The 18,677-nt window shown below is 43.2% G+C and overlaps 1 protein-coding gene across 4 annotated transcripts in view; it reads right to left on the bottom strand.

Annotated features, from left to right (window-relative positions):
- Nucleotides 1-18,677, bottom strand: part of LHFPL2 (LHFPL tetraspan subfamily member 2) — a 190,030-nt gene that overhangs the window by 83,465 nt on the left and 87,888 nt on the right. For all 4 annotated transcript variants that reach the window (XM_033430074.2, XM_049707772.1, XM_033430081.2 and 1 more), the window contains one exon: nt 7,259-7,316. The gene's annotated coding sequence lies outside the window, so the exon portion shown is untranslated. The remainder of the gene's footprint in view (nt 1-7,258; nt 7,317-18,677) is intronic.

Raw genomic sequence — 18,677 nt, 5'->3', positions numbered from 1 at the left:
GGAACCTCCATACTGTTCTCCACAGTGGCTGTATCAATTTACATTCCCACCAACAGTAAGAGGGTTCCCTTTTCTCCACACCCTCTCCAGCATTTATTGTTTCTAGATTTTTTGATGATGGCCATTCTGACTGGTGTGAGGTGATATCTCATTGTAGTTTTGATTTGCATTTCTCTAATGATTAGTGATGTTGAGCATTCTTTCATGTGTTTGTTGGCACTCTGTATATCTTCTTTGGAGAAATGTCTATTTAGGTCTTCTGCCCATTTTTGGATTGGGTTGTTTGTTCTTTTGTTATTAAGCTGCATGAGCTGCTTATAAATTTTGGAGATTAATCCTTTGTCAGTTGCTTCATTTGCAAATATTTTCTCCCATTCTGAGGGTTGTCTTTTGGTCTTCTTTATGGTTTCCTTTGCTGCGCAAAAGCTTTTAAGTTTCATTAGGTCCCATTTGTTTACTTTTGTTTTTATTTCCATTTCTCTAGGAGGTGGGTCAAAAAGGATCTTGCTGTGATTTATGTCATAGAGTGTTTTGCCTATGTTTTCCTCTAAGAGTTTGATAGTTTCTGGCCTTACATTTAGGTCTTTAATCCATTTTGAGCTTATTTTTGTGTATGGTGTTAGGGAGTGATCTAATCTCATACTTTTACATGTAGCTGTCCAGTTTTCCCAGCACCACTTATTGAATAGGCTGTCCTTTCTCCACTGTACATTTCTGCCTCCTTTGTCAAAGATAAGGTGACCATATGTGCGTGGGTTTATCTCTGGGCTTTCTATCCTGTTCCATTGATCTATATTTCTGTTTTTGTGCCAGTACCATACTGTCTTGATTACTGTAGCTTTGTAGTATAGTCTGAAGTCAGGAAGCCTGATTCCTCCAGCTCCATTTTTCGTTCTCAAGATTGCTTTGGCTATTCGGGGTCTTTTGTGTTTCCATACAAATTGTGAGATTTTTTGTTCTAGTTCTGTGAAAAATGCCAGTGGTAGTTTCATAGGGATTGCATTGAATCTGTAGATTGCTTTGGGTAGTAGAGTCATTTTCACAATGTTGATTCTTCCAATCCAAGAACATGGTATATCTCTCCATCTATTTGTATCATTTTTAATTTCTTTCATCAGTGTCTTATAATTTTCTGCATACAGGTCTTTTGTCTCCTTAGGTAGGTTTATTCCTAGGTATTTTATTCTTTTTGTTGCAATGGTAAATGGGAGTGTTTTCTTGATTTCACTTTCAGATTTTTCATCCTTAGTGTATAGGAATGCCAGAGATTTCTGTGCATTAATTTTGTATCCTGCTACTTTACCAAATTCATTGATTAGCTCTAGTAGTTTTCTGGTAGCATCTTTAGGATTCTGTATGTATAGTATCATGTCATCTGCAAACAGTGACAGCTTTACTTCTTCTTTTCCGATTTGGATTCCTTTTATTTCCTTTTCTTCTCTGATTGCTGTGGCTAAAACTTCCAAAACTATGTTGAATAAGAGTGGTGAGAGTGGGCAACCTTGTCTTGTTCCTGATCTTAGTGGAAATGCTTTCAGTTTTTCACCATTGAGGACGATGTTGGCTGTGGGTTTGTCATATATGGCCTTTATTATGTTGAGGAAAGTTCCCTCTATGCCTACTTTTTGCAGGGTTTTTATCATAAATGGGTGTTGAATTTTGTCAAAAGCTTTCTCTGCATCTATTGAGATGATCATATGGTTTTTCTCCTTCAATTTGTTAATATGGTGTATCACGTTGATTGATTTGCGTATATTGAAGAATCCTTGCATTCCTGGAATAAACCCCACTTGATCATGGTGTATGATCCGTTTAATGTGCTGTTGGATTCTGTTTGCTAGTATTTTGTTGAGGATCTTTGCATCTATGTTCATCAGTGATATTGGCCTGTAGTTTTCTTTCTTTGTGACATCCTTGTCTGGTTTTGGTATCAGGGTGATGGTGGCCTCGTAGAATGAGTTGGGGAGTGTTCCTCCCTCTGCTATATTTTGGAAGAGTCTGAGAAGGATAGGTGATAGCTCTTCTCTAAATGTTTGATAGAATTCGCCTGTGAAGCCATCTGGTCCTGGGCTTTTGCTTGTTGGAAGATTTTTAATCACAGTTTCAATTTCAGTCCTTGTGATTGGTCTGTTCATATTTTCTATTTCTTCCTGATTCAGTCTTGGCAGGTTGTGCATTTCTAAGAATTTGTCCATTTCTTCCACGTTGTCCATTTTATTGGCATAGAGTTGCTTGTAGTAATCTCTCATGATCTTTTGTATTTCTGCAGTGTCAGTTGTTACTTCTCCTTTTTCATTTCTAATTCTATTGATTTGAGTCTTCTCCCTTTTTTTCTTGATGAGTCTGGCTAATGGTTTATCAATTTTGTTTATCCTTTCAAAGAACCAGCTTTTAGTTTTATTGATCTTTGCTATCGTTTCCTTCATTTCTTTTTCATTTATTTCTGATCTGATTTTTATGATTTCTTTCCTCCTGCTAACTTTGGGGTTTTTTTGTTCTTCTTTCTCTAATTGCTTTAGGTGCAAGGTTAGGTTGTTTATTCGAGATGTTTCCTGTTTCTTAAGGTAAGATTGTATTGCTATAAACTTCCCTCTTAGAACTGCTTTTGCTGCATCCCATAGATTTTGAGTCGTCGTGTCTCCATTGTCATTTGTTTCTAGGTATTTTTTGATTTCCCCTTTGATTTCTTCAGTGATCACTTCGTTATTAAGTAGTGTATTGTTTAGCCTCCATGTGTTTGTATTTTTTACAGATCTTCTCCTGTGATTGATATCGAGTCTCATAGCGTTGTGGTCGGAAAAGATACTTGATACAATTTCAATTTTCTTAAATTTACCAAGGCTTGATTTGTAACCCAAGATATGATCTATCCTGGAGAATGTTCCATGAGCACTTGAGAAAAATGTGTATTCTGTTGTTTTTGGATGGAATGTCCTATAAATATCAATTAACTCCATCTCATTTAATGTATCATTTAAAGCTTGTGTTTCCTTATTTATTTTCATTTTGGATGATCTGTCCATTGGTGAAAGTGGGGTGTTAAAGTCCCCTACTATGAATGTGTTACTGTCGATTTCCCCTTTTATGGTTGTCAGTATTTGCCTTATGTATTGAGGTGCACCTATGTTGGGTGCATAAATATTTACAATTGTTATATCTTCCTCTTGGATCGATCCCTTGATCATTATGTAGTGTCCTTCTTTGTCTCTTCTAATAGTCTTTGTTTTAAAGTCTATTTTGTCTGATATGAGAATTGCTACTCCAGCTTTCTTTTGGTTTCCATTTGCATGAAATACCTTTTTCCATCCCCTTACTTTCAGTCTGTATGTGTCTCTAGGTCTGAAGTGGGTCTCTTGTAGACAGCAAATATATGGGTCTTGTTTTTGTATCCATTCAGCCAATCTGTGTCTTTTGGTGGGAGCATTTAGTCCATTTACATTTAAGGTAATTATCGATATGTGTGTTCCCATTCCCATTTTCTTAATTGTTTGGGGTTTGTTATTGTAGGTCTTTTCCTTCTTTTGTGTTTCTTGCCTAGAGAAGTTCCTTTAGCAGTTGTTGTAGAGCTGGTTTGGTGGTGCTGAACTCTCTCAGCTTTTGCTTGTCTGTAAAGGTTTTAATTTCTCCATCAAATCTGAATGAGATCCTTGCTGGGTAGAGTAATCTTGGTTGCAGGTTTTTCTCCTTCAACACTTTCAATTTGTCCTGCCACTCCCTTCTGGCTTGCAGAGTTTCTGCTGAAAGATCAGCTGTTAACCTTATGGGGATTCCCTTGTGTGTTATTTGTTGTTTTTCCCTTGCTGCTTTTAATATGTTTTCTTTGTATTTAATTTTTGACAGTTTGATTAATATGTGTCTTGGCGTATTTCTCCTTGGATTTATCCTGTATGGGACTCTCTGTGCTTCCTGGACTTGATTAACTATTTCCTTTCCCATATTAGGGAAGTTTTCAACTATAATCTCTTCAAATATTTTCTCAGTCCCTTTCTTTTTCTCTTCTTCTTCTGGAACCCCTATAATTCGAATGTTGGTACGTTTAATATTGTCCCAGAGGTCTCTGAGACTGTCCTCAGTTCTTTTCATTCTTTTTTCTTTATTCTGCTCTGCAGTAGTTATTTCCACTATTTTATCTTCCAGGTCACTTATCCGTTCTTCTGCCTCAGTTATTCTGCTATTGATCCCATCTAGAGTACTTTTAATTTCATTTATTGTGTTGTTCATCGTTGCTTGTTTCATCTTTAGTTCTTCTAGGTCCTTGTTAACTGATTCTTGCATTTTGTCCATTCTATTGTCCATTCTATCTCCAAGATTTCGGATCAACTTTACTATCATTATTCTGAATTCTTTTTCAGGTAGACTGCCTATTTCCTCTTCATTTGTTAGGTCTGATGGGTTTTTATCTTGCTCCTTCATCTGCGGTGTGTTTTTCTGTCTTTTCATTTTGCTTATCTTACTGTGTTTGGGGTCTCCTTTTTTGCAGGCTGAAGGTTCGTAGTTCCTGTTGTTTTTTGTGTCTGTCCCCAGTGGCTAAGGTTGGTTCAGTGGGTTGTGTAGGCTTCCTGGTGGAGGGTACTAGTGCCTGTGTTCTGGTGGATGAGGCTAGATCTTGTCTTTCTGGTGGGCAGGTCCACGTCTGGTGGTGTGTTTTGGGGTGTCTGTAGACTTATTATGATTTTGGGCCGCCTCTCTGCTAATGGGTGGGGTTGTGTTCCTGTCTTGCTAGTTGTTTGGCATAGGAGGTCCAGCACTGTAGCTTGCTGGTCGTTGAGTGAAGCTAGGTGCTGGCGTTGAGATGGAGATCTCTTGGAGATTTTTGCTGTTTGATATTATGTGCAGCTGGGAGGTCTCTTGTGGATCAGTGTCCTGAAGTTGGCTCTCCCACCTCAGAGGCATAGCACTGACTCCTGGCTGCAGCACCAAGCGCTTCATCCACAGGGCTCCTTAATTTGGGATGATTCGTTGTCTATTCAGGTATTCCACAGATGCAGGGTATATCAAGTTGATTGTGGAGCTTTAATCCGCTGCTTCTGAGGCTGCTGGGAGAGATATCCCTTTCTCTTCTTTGTTCTCACAGTTCCCAGGGGCTCAGCTTTGGATTTAGCCCCGCCTGTGCGTGTAGGTCACCGGAGGGCGTCTGTTCTTTGCTCAGACAGGACGGGGTTAAAGGAGCCGCTGATTCGGAGGCTCTGGCTCACTCAGGCCCGGGGGTAGGGAGGGGCACGGAGTGTGGGGCGGGCCTGCGGCGGCAGAGGCCGGCGAGACGCTGCAGCCTGAGGCGCGCCTGTGCGTTCTCCAGGGGGAGTTGTCCCTGGATCCCGGGACCCTGGCAGTGGCGGGCTGCACAGGCTCCCCGGAAGGGCGTGTGGCTAGTGACCTGTGTTCGCACACAGGCCTCCCGGTGGCGGCAGCAGCGGCCCTAGCGTCTCATGTCTGTCTCTGGGCTCCGCACTTTTAGCCGCGGCTCGCGCCCGTCCCTGGAGCTCTCCCAAGCAGCGTTCTTAATCCCCTCTCCTCGTGCACCAGGAAACAAAGAGGGACGTAAAAGTCTCTTGCCTCTTCGGCAGTTCCAGACTTCTCCCCGGACTCTCTCCCGGCCAGCCGCGGTGCACCAACGCCCTGCAGGCTGTGTTCACGCCGCCAACCTCAGTCCTCTCCCGGCGCTCCGACAAAAGCCGGAGCCTCAGCTCCCAGTCCCGCCCGCCCCGGCGGGCGAGCAGAAAAGCCTCTCGGCTGGCGAGTTCCGGTCGGCCCGATCCTCTGCGCTGGAATCTGTCCGCTTTGCCCTCCGCACCCCTGTTGCTGTGCTCTCCTCCGCGGCTCCCAAGCTCCCCCACTCCGCCTCCCGAAGTCTCCACCCGCGAAGGGGCTTCCTAGTGTGTGGACACTTTTCCTCCTTCACAGCTCTCTCCCGCTGGTGCAGGACCCGTCCCTGTCCTTTTGTCTCTGTTTAGTTTTTTCTTTTGCCCTACCCAGGTACGTGGGGGGTTTCTTGCCTTTTGGGAGGTCTGAGGTCTTCTGCCAGCGTTCAGTAGATGCTCTGTAGGAGTTGTTCCACGCGTAGATGTATTTCTGGTGTATCTCTATTAATAGTCTTTATTAATAGACAATCGGTTTCTCCCACCCCCACTATATAAACATGGAGCAGATATTTAAAGATGATCAGTTTGATAAAGTGCCAACAGGATACCCACCTGTCCCGGGTCAGCCTCGGCTTTCCCATGAGCAGGAACTTTGCTCAAATAATTTCATAACTCATAAGTGCTTACAGTTCCCATTTCAAAAAACAAAAAAAACAAGCCAAGCTTCCTCACCTAACCCAACCAGCAGTTGTTAGGACAATTCAAAAACATTTGAAAAATCAGTAGTTCAATTCACGACATAAGAGCAATTTTTCCTTCCCCAGAATCTGTAAACAAGATCACCTTTCCACAAATGAGGTGGTATCTGTGAAAATACTCTTCAAATCCCCTGCACGTGGCAGACCCTCCTGGACGGGGTGTCGGTCAGTCCCAAGTACACACCATGCACTGGTTCCTTTGGCCTGAGCCCCACCCTCAAGTTCGTGACAAGAGCAAGGCCCCTACGGGACCAGGTTGGACAGGCCTCTCCCTCTTGAGAAGCAGAGCTGGATCAAAGTCTTTGGGGACAGTTACTTAACTTTCCACTTTGATTTCCTTGAATGCACACTGTAGGAGGTTACTCAGCCCCTATTTCTGTTACTAATATTCTCCCAAAGTGACCTTTATAAATTCAAATCTATAGAGTTAATCATAAATCACCTATTAGTCAACTGTTTTCAATTTTTATTTAGGCAATTCCTCTACCCATGCTGTCATCAAAAACTAAAATTGGGCCATCTCTACTTCCCCTTTCAGAGAGAAATGATAACAAAGGGTGAATGATCCCCAGAGAAGCTCAAAAGGAAAGACAACTTAAAGCCAGCTGTACCCATTATAAAGAGGTCTTAAACTTGTTTGTAAATGGTGACAGAACAAACCATGTCAGAACTGAAGGTATGGAATTTACAGCATTAAACTTAGTATCATTAGTGAAACTTTACAGGGTCCTTTACAACATTTGTGTACGTTCATCAAAGTGGTATTTCTAGCCAAAAACAAAACCAAAAAAACTAGTGTTTATCATTCAGGGCCCCAAAGTTTGGAACACTGCATCTCTTTCAAGAAGTAAGTTGCCACCCACCTCGAAAGGGTTTCCAAAGAATCACTGGTAGTAAGGGTATCTGATTTCATTGACTCACCTATTATATCTGCAGGAATGCTGGGAAGTCTCAATGAACAACTTCAGAAAAGTGCCACCTGGAGAAACAAATTGAACAAAACATTACTTTTTTTTTTTCTTTTAAACACACAAGGAAGGCTTACCATACAATTTTATGTCTCATTAAAATATGTGGTGTTTCGGGCTTCCCTGGTGGCGCAGTGGTTGAGAGTCCGCCTGCCGATGCCAGGGACGCGGGTTCGTGCCCCGGTCCGGGAGGATCCCACATGCCGCGGAGCGGCTGGGCCCGTGAGCCATGGCCGCTCAGGCTGCGCGTCCGGAGCCTGTGTTCCATAGCGGGAGAGGCTGCAACAGTGAGAGGCCCGCGTACCCCCCCCCCAAAAAAAAAAAGAAAGATGTTTCAAATATTGGCCCCCAGGTCGCATATAAGTTCAGCTTGCATTAAAATGTAGCCACCCCTTCCTGGGAACACTGATGTACTAACCCAGTCCAAACCACTGATGAACCAGAAAAAAATAAGAGAGCAGGGAGGAAGGTGCAGCCCGTGAACATGCACCTTACGACATCCTTTCCTTTCCCCTCACAAGGGGATCAACTTGAAAACACAACCTGTGACCTTGAGGGCACTTTATGAACAAACATAAAAAGCTCAAATAATCCAAAAATGAATTATGGAATGAAATATAAAATTGTGAATGAGGAATCCATCCTGGCAGCACTTTATATCCTTTTTCAGTTATTCTGTTAACTTTTTTTAAAGCTAAATTCACAAGGATGTCAAAAATTGGAGAAATGGGGAAATGGTCATTAAAACCCTCACATAGTAAACAGAGGAATCGAGAAGAAGAATTTCTTTAGTTTAGTTTAGTTTCTAGTTTCTAATTAGTTTATTCCAAAATCAATTATTCCTTTTGGTGTTCTCAAAGTCTTTAGATAACCTTTTAAAATTATAAGGCTATTTAATACGGTCACAAAATAGACCAAAATGTCTTTCAGCACTGCTTTGAAATATTAAACATAAATGGAACAAATTTCTTATATAAAATACCACAGTTGCCATTTGTTGGGAATTTATTGTGCACCTAGGACTGTGTGGCATCAGATTATAACCTTTCCAGACAGAGACTATGTCCATTAACATATGAGGAAGCAGATTTTTTTTTTTTTTTTTTTTTTTTTTGCGGTATTCGGGCCTCTCACTGTTGTGGTCTCTCCCGTTGTGGAGCACAGGCTCCGGACGCGCAGGCTCAGTAGCCATGGCTCACGGGCCCAGCCACTCCGTGGCATGTGGGATCTTCCTAGACCGGGGCACGAACCCGTGTCCCCTGCATCGGCAGGCGGACTCTCAACCACTGCGCCACCAGGGAAGCCCAGGAAGCAGATTTTTAAAGAAGCAGAGAAACTTCCCCAGTATCACACAGATCCAGGGTTTCCAAATCATGCTCTTTTCACTCTGCCATGTGGCCCCTTGAAAGCACTCCTTTCACTCTATGTAGTCTATTCATCACCTCCCCAAATAGAAATCTGACATTCCTTAAAGTAAAAGTCTGGAAAGGAAACTGACTAGCAGATAAAATTAAATTGTGCTTTCTGCATGTTTAAAAATGTTGAGCCTAATCATGCCATTTAGGATTGTAACATAATACAGTACGTGAGTAAACTTACATCCAGATAACTAGGTTAACATGTGCAGCATCAGTATAAATCCAGACTGGACCTGAGGTTTAAAAGCCAATACTGGACTCAAAGGCTCCTCTATCTAAAGAAATCATTTTAGTTCAGTTACAAACTCGAAGATACTGGACAATGCTCATTGGGTTTCAGTTAAGAAAAAATACATCCATAAAAGAATTCTGAACTCCTAAGGTCCTTTGTTATATAATAGCTTGGGGGAGTTATGATTTTTTTTAAAGGTTCTTTGTAAGTTAATTACTAGTTAAATTCCAAGAATTTCCCACAGTTTAATTTTACCCTTTCAGGAAACATCATGGGAAGTCATGATCAGTATTTTTATCTGGAAACAGCTTCTGTGAAATAAGCCACTAGGATTATTATGAATTGGTCTGTTATAAATGAAGTTCTTGATCAATGTTTCATTACCTCTAAAAGCTAAATGGGTCACAAAAATACTTGAATTAGCACACCTCCAAATCAAAGATAACATTTTAAAAAAATCTCTTTTGTTACATACAAGGCAAGCAAAAGTTCTGGACAGTTAAGGCAGATATCGAGACCCTAACAACAGAGAAGGCAGGGTTGAATCCTGACTCCCCCCTAAAGTTCTTCAAACTCATACTGCCAAAAAAAAGCACCTCCTAGAATACATAAATTTGGTCTAAGGTCCAAAGAAGTATGTTATCTGGGAGTAAGTTTTCAGTATCATGATAAAGCTTTTCTGACAGCCAAGTCCCATCTTGTGAAACCACCAAAGTGATCAGAAAGATGAACCATGCCAATTCTGTTATTGGATATGGTTGGTAAATAGGGTGTTACAGTTTTTAATTTTTTAATGCTATTTCAAAAAAATCCAGTAGACTAAAAATATGTCAAATCTCACAGTCCTCAAAAGTTCATAAAAAATAGTTAATGTATTAGGCATTAACTGTCAGGCACTGTTCTATGTACTTCATGGAAATTAACTCATTTATTTCTCACAAAAACCCTGAAGTAGGTACTAAATATACCCATTTATTTTATTATTTTGTAATTAATTTTTATTGGAGTACAGTTGCTTTACAGTGTTGTTAAAGATTTTTTTTTTTTGATGTGGACCATTTTTAAAGTCTTTATTGTATTTGTTACAATACTGTTTCTGTTCTATGTTTTGGTTTTTTGGCTGACAGGCATGTGGGATCTTAGATCTTGGCTCCCAGACCAGGTATCAAACCCACACCCCCTGCGCTGGAAGTGCAGCACTCACAAAGGCATTATCATGCTGCCATATCACCATTTTCCCATTTCTCTATGTGAAAATATGTTTTTCATTTACAGGTTGTTAAACACATGGCAGCTTATAAAAATTAGAAATATCTGTGTTTCTTGGGCTTCCCTGGTGGCGCAGTGGTTGAGGGTCCGCCTGCCGATGCAGGGGACACGGGTTCGTGCCCCGGTCCGGGAAGATCCCACATGCTGCAGAGCGGCTATGCCCGTAAGCCATGGATGCTGAGCCTGCGCGTCCGGAGCCTGTGCTCCGCAACGGGAGAGGCCACAACAGTGAGAGGCCCGCGTACCACAAAAAAAAAAAAAAGAAATATCCGTGTTTCTTATTTATCATCTTTTGTCTTCATTTTTGTAGATTTTTTAAAATTCATTTTTATTGGAGTATAGTCCACTTACAATGTTGTGTTAGTTTCTGCTGTACAGCAAAGTGAATCAGTTATACATATACATATCCACTTTTTTTTAGATTCCTTTCCCACATAGGTCATTACGGAGTATTGACTTCCCTGTGCTATACAGTAGATTCTTTTCTTTTTTTTTTTAAAGATTTTTTTGATGTGGACCATTTTTTAAGTTTTTATTGAATTTGTTACAATATTGCTTCTGTTTTATGTTTTGTTTTTCTGGCAGGGAGGCACGTGGGATCTTAGCTCCCCGACCAGGGATCAAACCCGCACCACCTACTTGGAAGGTGAAGTCTTAAACCACTGGAAGTCCCCAGTAGATTCCTATTAGTTATCTATTTTATATATAATAGTGTGTATATGTCAATCACAAACTCCCAATTTATCCCTCCCTCCCTTCCCCTCTTGGTAAAACAAACCATAAGTTTGTTTTCTACATCTTTGACTCTATTTCTATTTTGTATATATGTTCATTTGTACATTAGTAGTCTGCTGAGCCCAATAAACACAGGTACTATTTCTTCTAGCAAGGATTCTTAAAAAAATTCAAACCACCACATTTTTGCATATTAAGGAGTTAAAAAGTTTTTGCTTCCCATTCATCCCCATTTGGTTCCCTGCCCTTTGGTTCCACTTCCGGAGATCAGGAGGAGAAACAATAGCTGCCTTTAGTGCCGGAGCACAGCACCCACGTGACAGGCCCCAGCTCTTATTTATTGAATTGAATTGCCAAAAACAGGAAGCTGAGTTTAAGACCCCTTTCTCAGTTATAAATTTCTATCACTTGACATGCACTGATTTGAACTGTTTCTTGTTACTCTGTAAAACTAGAACCAAGAAGTGTAAGTTATCTTGAAGTTAGGAGGCTAGATTTCAGCTTAACTGAAGAAAGAATGTCATCATAAACAGCTGTCCCACAGAGGTCCAGGCTGCCTCTGTGTGGGTGAAGAGGCAGCTGCTTGTGATCACAGAGGCCCGTAGAAGGGGAAAGTCTCAATAACCGTCCTGTAACAGAAAGAGGCATTTCATGAACCCTGGGGTAGTTCACAAAGCCCATATTTGGTAAGGATGGGGGGGTCCCATGGCAGAGCACTGTGTAAGTTACACGACACTTTGAAATTCATTTTCTCATTTGATCAACACTAGGAGTGGAAGGTAGCTGGAGTGGGGGTGGGAACAGACATCATTTATTATTCCCATTTTACAGACTAGGAATTTGAACAACTTAAATTGAATCACACAGTAAATGCTATAATCTGGGCTCCAACCCAGGACTTCTGACTCCCAAGTCCAGGGTATTTCCAACTAGGCAATATTGCAACAACCAAGACCATACTTATTCATCAAGGACAGGGGCAACGATGGGTCCCAAAGATGTGAAGCATGGAAGCGAATACCAAAGGAGATGAGCTGAAAGCAAAATATGGTAAGAGCCCTACTACTGTCACAAACCACCCCTTCTACCTCACTAAGAAGTACTCTATATATTTTGGTAGAGACACTTCTCTCACTTACATGTGTCCACTAAAGGAATAATTGTCCAAATCCTACTTTACTGCTATGTTGATACAATAAATGCTTGAGGCAGTTGGTTCACATTTTAAGGGGAGTTAGTGGCAGCATAATATACACAAAGAGCAGTGTCCCGGGACTTCCCTGGTGGCGCAGTGGTTAAGAATCTGCCTGCCAATGCTGGGGACATGGGTTCGATCCCTGGTCCGGGAAGATCCCACGTGCCATGGAGCAACTAAGCCCATGCGCCACAACTGCTGAAGCCTGCACCCCTAGAGCCTGTGTTCCGCAAGAAGAGAGAAGTCACTGCAATGAGAAGCCCGTGCACCGCAATGAAGGGTAGCCCCCACTCACCACAACTAGAGAAAGCCTGCACGTAGCAAAGAAGACCCAATGCAGCCAAAAAAAGAAAGAAAGAAAAAAGAGCAGTGTCTCATTTCTGCATGTAAAGTATAAATTGTCACTCAAAGCCTATGCTGGGAGTTAAAAAAAAAAAAAAAAAGTCAATGGAATGCACTGACTATTCTAACAATAGGTCCAGGATAACCTTGGGTCTGACAACAGGAGTTTAACAGAAATGGGTCAGCCACTGAAGGACTGCTGAACCTTACAAGATTTTCCAGGAAAGACGTAAGAGCGTCAAATTTCACGAACCTGTCTACCAAGTAGAGGGTGGCAGATTGCCAAAGGCTGGACTGTGATAACTCATGTGAAATCCTGGGAACTTGAACCTCTACAATGCCTGCCCTGCCACTCAGCCACACAGGGAATGACTGAAGTTCAAGTTTCCAAAGACCTCATAGACTACAAGCTGAATGTTCATCACAGAGACATCCTTTCACTCGTAAGGAAGGAGAAATGACTCAATTCAAAACTCCCCACATCAACATGAATCTGTTAAAGGGGAAGTTTTTAAGTATCTGCGTACCACAGAATAGCCTACTTGGATCTTATCTCCTGCATTTGGACAGTGCAAGGCACAGGGCAGATGTTTCATGAATGTTTATCATGTAAACGAATGGGTGATCGCATTAGGAAAATTTGCCACAGATAGAAAAGGCACAATATGGGAAAGAGAGAAATACTGGGTTGATAGGAATGAGAAAACCATCAAGCCAAGATGACAGCAGGAATTCCAGAATGAGGAGAAAACACCAGAGGTGAAGGGTGACTCAGCAGGCATGGAAATAGTACGGGGTGGTGGTTATGCTGTCCTCGCGGGAGAGTCCTCAAGTCGGTGCATAATGTCTTCTGTCCTGGAGTATCCTTAGAATACAGGTGATGGAGGAGGCTAATGGAGCGAGTGTGCACAATTAAAGAGCTCTTTAGGGACTTCCTGGTGGCGCAGTGGTTAAGAATCCGCCTGTCAGTGCAGGGAACCTGGGTTAGAGCCCTGGTCCGGGGAAGATCCCACATGCCACGGAGCAACTAAGCCCATGCACCACAACTACTGAGACTGTGCTCTCGACCCCGTGAGCCACAACTACTGAGCCTACTTGCCACAACTACTGAGCCCGTGCACCACAACTACTGAGCCTGCATGCCTAGAGCCTGTGCTCTGCAACAAGAGAAGCCACTGCAGTGAGAAGCCCACGCACTGCCACGAAGAGTAGCCCCCCTCACTGCAACTAGAGAGAAAGCCCATGTGCTACTACGAAGACCCAATGCAGCCAAAAAATTTTTTTTAAATAAATAAGCAAACAAACAAATAAATAAATAAAAAATAAAGAACTCTTTAAGTAATTCTGAGAAACCTTCCTCCGGATGACAACTACTCTTTTTTTTTTGCGGTACGCAGGCCTCTCACTGTTGTGGCCTCTCCCGTTGCGGAGCACAGGCTCCGGACGCGCAGGCCCAGCGGCCATGGCCCACGGGCCCAGCCACTCCGCGGCATGTGGGATCTTCCCAGACCGGGGCACGAACCCGTGTCTCCTGCATCGGCAGGCGGACTCTCAACTGCTGCGCCACCAGGGAAGCCCGACAACTACTCTTAATATTCTTGCTTGCTTTTTAAACTTGAGTATAGATATGTGATCATTTTGCAAGAGAGAAACAGTTGTGAATGTCATCAGGCACTGGCAATGGGTAAACCTCATCCAATACTCCAACAACCACTTGTTCAAGAACAGGTCATTTGAGATTTGACAGATCCAGGTTGTCACAGGAGGGCAGGTGAGCACAGCACAGCCGGGGCACATGCCAGGCAAACAGGCGGCCCCGTGAGGAACTTGGACTGTAAGTGCTGACAAGCCCTTTCTGTTTGACATTTCTTAGCAGTCTGCATTCCAAATCTGGGAATAAACTTTAACTAATAACAGACCAGTGTTTCTGAAAAACAGATGCCAAGATTAAAACTCGAAATAAAGAACGTCTACTCATTAAAAAGATTTCCAAACCAATTACCAAAGGGTAATTCAGACTCACACAGGCCAAGGCATATATACAGCAACTAGAGACCCTGCTCCCGGGCTGGCCGTCAATGATAAACCCCTTGAAGTCCAGGGATCAGCCTGTCTGACCTATGGAATGCTTCCTGAAGACCCTCACATGGCATCGCCTTCACAGAGGTGAAGCTCATTGAGGGGCAGGGCTGTTACACCATCAGGACAGGCCAACTCACCATTGTGGAAATGCCTTTCCTTTAAAGGATTTGCAATTTCCTGAAAACACAGGCAAGAAATCAGAGAAAGGGAGAGTCGGCCTCTAAGCAAGGTAGCTCTAGTGGTAAAATGGATAGCTTGCTTTAGGAAGCCCAGCTTCCCCAGTTTAAATATTTACCCTTTTCGTTATCTTACATATACATAAAAGCATTTATCTGTCCATTATTTTATCTACTCCCAGTCAAAAAATATCTGCTGGGGAGACCAAAACAAACAAGGCATTCCTTGCTACTTTCCAGGAAAGTACTCCCTCTCGTGTGTTGTTAGCAATTCTCTGCCGGGATTCCCCCCGCGCCGCGCCCCCAAGACCCCTACTGCGGGAAGGGCTGGCAGCCTTTGCTTATACCACAACGCCTGTGGGTCACTGCTGGTATGTGTACCTTAAGCTTCAGTCTTCATAATCAAAGGCTTTGAGCTTTGCTAAACCTTTGACATGAGTGAGCAGGTAACAGGATTTTGGTGGCACAGAGACAATGAAGAGGATCTTCACTTACACCAGAGAGAGCCCAGAAGGCCAGTGTCACCGGGGCACGCGTGAGGACACCCTCCGAATGAAGGCCGGAGGAATAAAATCACTTCAAACGCTCCTCACTTTCAGGAAAAAAAAAATTTCAAGAAATGTGTAAAAATCTGCATCACCACAAAACCAAGGGTACGTGAACCTTTAATAAAATATTCTTAGCTGGCACTAAATCTCACATAGTAATGTAAAGTATAATTTCTCAATAAAAATAAATCCTAATACTCCTCGGCGGTGGAGTCCTGTAATGAGGCCTGTACTACAACCACCACCCCACAAGGAAAAGGGGAGCACAGCTGCTGCACTCTAAGGAAGGAGAGAAGGAGGTGGGTACTGAAATTTCCTGACATCTCCTGGGACAGCTCTGCTTAACTAAGCAGAGGAATGTGCACACCACAAAGGAATACAATGACTTAGTATTAAAGAATAAAAATTATTATACATGGGGCTTCCCTGGTGGCGCAGTGGTTAAGAATCCGCCTGCCAATGCAGGGGGCATGGGTTCGATCCCTGGTCCGGGAAGATCCCACGTGCCGCGGAGCAACTAAGCCCGTGCACCACAACTACTGAGCCTGCGCTCTAAAGCCCATGAGCCACAACTACTGAGCCTGCGCTCTAAAGCCCATGAGCCACAACTACTGAGCCTGAATGCCACAACTACTGAAGCCTGTGCACCTAGAGCCTATGCTCTGCAACAAGAGAAGCCACTGCAATGAGAAGCCCACACACCGCAACGAAGAGTAGCCCCCGCTCGCCGCAACTAGAGAAAGCCCATGTGCAGCAACGAAGACCCGACACAGCCAAAAATAAATAAATTTTTTTTAAAAAAGCTATTATACACGACAGAAATCTTATTGCAGAATCACTGCATTTATAAAGCCTTCCACGTAAAACTTAAAGTGGGAGGTGGAGGAAACCTGCTCTGATAAATTAGAGAAAATGAAGGCAAACACACTAAAACCAAAATAATGCCAAAGCTGCACGTGGAAGATGCCAGAGCTTTTCTGCACAGTCCCCGCTGCTCATTCGTCCCATTCCCAATGAGCGCCCAGACCAAGGGTGACCTCAGAGCCCACACCCCTCATTTAGGAGAGCCACAGCCTGTCCTTCCTGCCCACCCCCGCACCAAGACAGCCTCACCCTGGGTCAGAAGCAAAGGCCGAGCCCCGTCCTCTCTCCCTCAAGCTTTCAGGCATCACAACCAGGTCCCTTCCCCGTGGCACCACACAGTGGAGTTCTTTCTCAAAACTCCAGCCAAGATGGCAGAGACTTCTGCAACAGCTCTCAGAACAGGAACCTTGCCGAAGTGGTCTTTAAAATCAGAAAAGGACGCAGGATAAGGGGGATGTGGGGAAGGAACGCTCTCAAGGGGGCACCTGGGAAGGGGAGAAAAGGGGAAAACCCAAGATTCTTTCTCCCATTTTTTTTCTTCCCCAAGGACAGCATTCAAGGTCAGATTAATGAATGCATCCTCTTAGAACACACCTGACCTTAGCTCACCTGTCCTGGGTTTGTTGACCACTCCCCATGACAAGTCATGGGGCTATGCGCCTCTCTTTCGTGGCCCGCTTTGACCCCAAATCTGATGCTGTGTCCTCCAAATCTGCCCGTTTGCCTCTATATCTTCCCCAATTCCATACGTGGAACTCTGTTCAAGACCCAACTCAAGTGTCATCTTCCGCGAAGCCTTCTCTAAACTCGCTCTTGCCTTTGACCTCTTCCCATCCCTCTCTTCTCTGAGCCCATGCAGACTTCTGAGCACGGCTCTGTCACTCCCAGCACACTGCGTAAGAATTATTTGCTTGGTTGACTCCCAGGTCCAAGTACATCCATCCATCTGCTAGCTAACATTTACGAACTGTGGCTCCGGCAACATTACAAAATGGCCATGACGAAGTCCCTGACTAGGAACAGAGACCTTCTCCAGATCACAGATATTCATACGGCTTATCCTCTCACTTCATTCAAGTCCCTGTACGAATGTCACCTCCTTCCCTCACCGCCCGAGCTGAAGAGCACAGCATACATCCTCAGTTTCCAGCACTGTCTGCCATTCTCACCCAGCTTTATTTCTCCAAGCTCTCACGACTGCCTGACAGCCATCCATACAAATGGATGAATGGGCAGTTATAGACATATCTAGATATATAGGTACAGATACAGATTTTTTTCAAAGTCACTTGTTTGTCCACTAGGGTGTAAGCTCCATTAAGGCAAGGCCTTGAGTGTGCTTGAGTCTGTGCTGTGTGGACCCCTAATAGCTGGACTAGCACCTGAGACAGACTGAGTTCTTAGTATCAGTTGATGAATACATGTATGGGTAGATGATAACATCTTGGCCAAGAAACCCAGGGGGAAAAGGAGATCAGGTGAGGGTAGCCTCTATTTGCTCACTGAGGCTTTTTTTTTTTTAACAGCTCTTTATTGGAGTATATTTGCTTCACAATACCTCGTTAGTTTCTGTTGCACAACAAAGCAAATCAGCCATATGCATACACATGTCCCCACATCCCCTCCCTCTTACGCCTCCCTCCCATCCTCCATATCCCACCCCTCTAGGTCATCACAAAGTACCAAGCCGATCTCCCTGTGCTATGCTGCTGCTTCCCACCAGCCAACTATTTTACATTTGGTAGTGTATATATGTCGATACTAGTCCCACTTTGCCCCAGCTTTGCCCTCCCACCCCATGTCATCAAGTCCATTCTCTTTGTCTACCTCTTTATCCCTGCCCTGCAACTAGGTTCATCAGTACCATTTTTTTTTTTATTCCATACATATGTTAGCATACGGTATTTGTTTTTCTCTTTCTGACTTACTTCACTCTGTATCAGACTCTAGGTCCATCTACCTCACTACAAATAACTCAATTTCGTTTCTTTTTATGGCTGACTAATATTCCATTGTATATATGTACCACATCTTCTTTACCCATTCATCGGTCAATGGACATTTAGGTTAGTTCCATGTCCTGGCTATTGTAAATAGTGCTGCAATGAACACTGTGGTGCATGTCTCTTTTCAATTATGGTTTTCTCAGGGTATATGCCCAGTAGTGGGATTGCTGGGTTATATGGTAGTTCTATTTTTAATGTTTTAAGGAAGCTCCATACTGTTTTCCATAGTGGGTGTATCAATTTACATTCCCACAAACAGTGTAAGAGGGTCCCCTTTTACCACACCCTTTCCAGCATTTACTGTTTCTAGATTTTTTGATAATGGCCATTCTGACTGGTGTGAGGTGATACCTCATTGTAGTTTTGATTTGCATTTCTCTAATAATTAGTGATGTTGAGCATCTTTTCATGTACCTCTTGGCCATCTGCATGTCTTCCTTGGTGAAATGTCTATTTAGGTCTTCTGCCCATTTTTCAACTGGACTGTCTGTTTTTTATTATATTG

This window comes from Orcinus orca, chromosome 3, assembly GCF_937001465.1.
Source record: "Orcinus orca chromosome 3, mOrcOrc1.1, whole genome shotgun sequence".
Classification (NCBI taxonomy): Eukaryota; Metazoa; Chordata; class Mammalia; order Artiodactyla; family Delphinidae; genus Orcinus; species Orcinus orca.
The sequence above is the reverse complement of the archived record's forward strand: the minus strand, read 5'-3'. Positions and strand labels throughout refer to the sequence as shown.